Here is a 5249-nt window from a genome sequence, read left to right on the forward strand (position 1 = left end):
TTCGAGATGTAAGATTTAATCCGTTTTCACTTTCATCTGTCAGCGCCTGGAACTGGAGTGGGTAAGGGGGGGGATTAAGATAATATGCGTAGACAACTCTCCTTATATTTCTATCTGTGGCCTGTGGCATTACCAACATTAAAATGAATGCATTACTCGTGAACTTCTGTGATAAAATTTATTACCAACATAAAAAACTATCGTTTTCGAAAGACCTTATATTCTAAATGAAAATAATGAATTCAAATATTCATTATAAGGGCTAATATAAACACTAGGAGAATCTTTGAAAAATCTTTTTTGTAGAGTATGTAGGTTAAATCCGATATTCCTCCCGAGTGATAATACCCTATTGCAAGCTCAAACCGAAATCGTCCATTACAAGTTTGTTGTTAAACCAAAAATGTGCAACGCTTTTGTTTTGTGCAATAGAGCGAAATGCCGTCTCTACAGCTGTGGTGCCTTATTACTCTGAGGCTATTCATTACACTATTTCTCATAAGAATCAATTCAATTTCTGATTCGAGTATTCCTTCATTTTCAGATTCAGAACCTGTATTTATTACATATTGCACATCCCCACAGACTAATTTCCAAATAGACAATTTGTATGGTATAATAAAGCAAGAAAATATTTGGAAAATTTGCTTTCTTGTTCAGATTCTGATCAATTTTTTTAAATTAAGTTTTCTGATTTAATGAAAAGGGCTTAATCCATATAGGATTTACTGCCATAATCATTGCATTTTATCTTCATATTTTTTACAATACATAGTTTTATGTATATCTACTATTATTTTTAAAGTCACAGTTAAATTTATTATTGTCATATTTCAATTAGCTTCATTCAACACAACCACGGTCCAATCGGAAGTGAATTATTTTTTTAAAATTAAGAAAGTTGTATGTGTCCATATGAGTTAATCCTATGAGAAAAAAAGTGTCTGTGAACGTGTTAAACATAGGTCAAATCTACTCAAATATTGCATTTACGTACGTCATAGTATTATTGAGAGAATTTGACTATTTAATTTAATTATTTATCTATACTACCACTATATTTCCTAAGAATGCTAGGTAAGAGTAGGGTTGCATTTTTTATGTTTGAAACACAAAATTGAGCAAACTCTCGCCGAATGTAAATACGTCTTAACGATTTAATAAAATGAGGAAGTTAAGTTATATGTATTAGAACGTGTTCAATATTCAATTTCTTTTATTATTTTTTTGCGATTATTTAATAACAGTGGCACAACTCCTAAGTCTTGTATATACAGGAGAGCAGTAATAAACTAACATTCATTCGCAAAAACAAAGGCATAACTTAAAGTTCATTCACTTGTGCCATCTGTTTTCAGAAATAAAAATGGAATTTTGATCATTGTGCCACTGTTATTTCTTGAATTTGAGTATAAAAAAAAAGTACGACATTGTCCGTTTTGCTTTTAAGACCATTATTATTTTGTAAGAATTACGCCGTTAATTGTGCAGATAGAAAATATTTTCAAGAACATTTCTTCAACATTTACAATTTTGTACTTGCTGTGAAAGTCATCTTTAGGAGGCTATATTCCTCAGGTACAATATTGTTATTTAAAAACATAATTTTGGGTAGTATTAAACTTCCTCATTAGACCAAGGCTAATTTTATAAATAATGTGTATTATTGTAATGGTAAAGTAACAGTTAAATCAGTCATCTTCAGATAAAATAATTTCAGAAATGTTCTACCATCAACTAGATTAGAACTAGACTAGAATTATATTTAAAACATTTTAGAATTGTGCCTGAACATCCCACAATATGCAAGACCGGCCAACAGAGGGCGCTGCCGAAAGAACACAAGAGATATTGCTCTTTTTGCGTTATTTAGGTATAATTTAGTAATTAATATTATCCTATTTTATAATTTTAATACTGACCACTAAAAAATATAAAATCTAAACATATGGAGGCAATAAGTCAAAATTAGAAATATCGGAAATTCAAAAAGTGATATATAAGTAATAACAAAAAAAAAAAATACTCTATATTCAATAAACTATTTTATTCTATATTTCCTATAGTCCACTCCCGTCAAGTTTTAGAAATGGAAATACAAATGATCAAATTTCAACCCCTCCTCACTCCGCACCTCATAACTTCACAAAAACAAAACTCTATATGGCAAAAATACTTGACATTTCGTCAAGGTGACAAAATGTCTCATATTAGTTCGGAGGCTGTCGTCGTGGAAAAGAGAGCAATCTCTCTTGTGCTCTTATCAGGTTTTTGACAGCGCCCTCTGCTGGTCGGTCTTGCATATTGTGAGCTTTTCAGGCACAGAATAATGTGATTTATGAATCTGGTCTCGAGACTAATTTTTGCAGTTGTCAAAATAACGACCGCTGCGAAAGTATTACTAAGCAATTTAAAATGAAAAAAAAAAAAATGTATTTTTCGTGTATCATCTCTTTACGATGCATCACATAAATGTTTGGAGAAATCCCCTTTACACGATAAATTATATTTGTAAATTATGTGAGTTTATTACACAATTTATGCATAATAATGTTCTTTGTCTCTTTTTCCATGTACATATTATATTATATTTCGATAGAATTAGATACATTTATTAATTCAAAACTTGTACTATTAGTCTACTGGTATTTGATTATGTTGAGCATATGAAGTACGGTTACATTGAGAAAAAAAAATGTACAGTGGAATAGTTAAAATTTGTACCAGATAAGGCACAAAAAATATCCTTCACATAGGCGTGTTCATAGTAGCTGTGATTTTATAAAATCCTTTTCTGTAATGTGTCATTGACATTAAAAAAGACTAATCAATTGAATTCATTACATTTTTAAAAATTTACACTTATTAATTACATTCAAAACATAAAATATAATGTTTGCTTCTAATTTAAGCTACGAAACAGCAATTCATTTCTTCCATTGAAAAAATAAAATCATTAACATATATTTTCCTTATAACATGACATTTTTTTAACAAGGAAACAAATATACTTACTCCTGTAATTACTGCGTTTGTTTTATAATGGAAATAATCCCTAAGATCGGAGAAAATCCATTTATGTACTTTAAATGTGATTTTAAAAAATGGTTCAAATTGTATTGGGCCGCTTTGGGCTTCCAAAGAACACACCCTGTAATAAACAGTGCAGTAATTGCAAATAATTTCTGGATTCGCTAGTTATTAATGTCATTTAGGAGCACTAATTAAAACTAACAAATATATTATTTTTAGGTTATTATGCCGTGTGTCATACACACAACTTGCCAAACGTCACATTATATTATTTATCAATAATTGGGTTACCATGGCTAATAATCAATCTGTAATAAGGAAATAAATAAATTTAGGAAGTACAATGAAAACTTAAGAAATTTACTTGTTAAAATATCAGATTTGTACATTTTCAGCATACAGAAAAATATCTAGTTATCAAATTTAAAAAATTGAAAATATATAATTATATTTCACTGACGTATTTAAAGTGTATCACAAAGATATGCAATATATAAAAAAATCTCAATGATGAAATTCAACTCATTGGTTGTCAGAAATGCCTGTGTTTATTTGACAATTCATACTAAATCAGTTTTTCTTTTTAAAGCAAAGTTTACATGACGACAATACAATAGACAGGACAATACTGCCCTGCTCCAGCTCCGTAAAAAGCCTCGACCGCGGAGGATAAGACGGTGGGACAATATAACAATTCAACTGTAGTTCGAATGTAGAATTTTGCAAAAATGGATCACAACGAAGCGCGCGGTGGTGGGGATAAGCCTGCGGAAAAAGCCTCCCCGTCTATATCTAGGACAAAGTCTTGGTCTATCGTCCTGTCCTCGAAATTTCTGTTCACCCTAGGACAAAAGGTCCGGAGCTGGTAAAAAACAGTGTTGTCCTGTCCTCGTGCGAACTATGCGTAAAGATGTAAAGATGTAGCTGCAAAAATAAAAGTGGGATTTGTTGATTTCTCATAGCATAATTTTGTGAAAACAAGAAAGTTTTTGAAATTTCTGGAGCCATCACAAATACATAACTGGCTCTCTTCCATTTTTCTACGTTGTTTTTTAACCACAGTTATTTTCTCTCTCGAATATTAAACATTTATTTATGTTTCATATTCAATTATTTATCTAACTCTTTACAAATATTAAGGCGATGTACATATATAATAATGAAAATGTTCTGGACTATTGTATTTCAATGGTCAAATGTCTGTTAGCGAATCACCGTTTTGTGTAGGAAATCCTTTGTATATAGTAGTGATATATAATTATCTATGTACGTGTATGTGTAATGATTAGCTAATTAACATTGTAAGTGTAAGAAGGACATTTTGGCAATGCAATTTTTGGAACCAAATTCTGGACTTGTTAGGTTAAAAATTTCTGACCAAAAATTTAGTAAAATTGACAAAATTCTTGTGTAGTTTAATGAATAAGTTTAAGAGTAAACAGTATTGGTGTAAACACGCTCAACTTGAACCACTCGAAGTAGGACGATTCTCTCTACACTGGGAGGGTAGAACAATTAGGGCTGTGATGTGTGGAACTAGCTAAAATGAGTCATTGAAATTAGCTTGTTCCTTTTCTTAAGGTCTATCAATTTAAGTTGTTCTACTACTAGTGATTTTGAGTCGCAAATTCAGTGATTAAAATTGACATTACATTTTGTCGTCTCGATAGTGCATAATATTTGTTTTATAACACTTTTTTCCATGAAGTTTTATGCGTACATCCTGTAAAAAAAATTCATAAAGGTTTCATTAACCTTATCCCCTGATTGTGGCCTCAAGATGACGATATTCATTTTTGAATATGTAATTTAACGATTCAATGAAGAAGGCCCAAAAATAATGTTATCTAAAAATATGCAATATTGCACCACACAATCTTTAAGACTTCATCACATCCTATTTTGCATAGATTGTGTGAAAAATACCAAGCTATTTTCTGGCAAAAAATATTAGTTTACATGACTTTTTATCTCAGTTAATAATACCTATTGAGTTTTGGTGAAATGAGTTTTCAAAATGTCATTGAATATCCTCGAAATTCTCAAATAAACTAATATTACAAATAAAAAAATGTAAGCTTTGATTGTTTTACGGATCTTTGCAAACCCTTATTGAGGTAAATGATCATCCCCGTGGGATTAAAAGGATATTCGTAATTTTAATCAAAATCTTCCACTTCTTACAAGAACACGTATTTATGGAAAAACAAATATAA

This window comes from Micrasema longulum, unplaced genomic scaffold (genome assembly GCF_059751315.1).
Source record: "Micrasema longulum isolate JH-2025_06_02 unplaced genomic scaffold, ASM5975131v1 h1tg002472l, whole genome shotgun sequence".
In the NCBI taxonomy this organism is placed as follows: Eukaryota; Metazoa; Arthropoda; class Insecta; order Trichoptera; family Brachycentridae; genus Micrasema; species Micrasema longulum.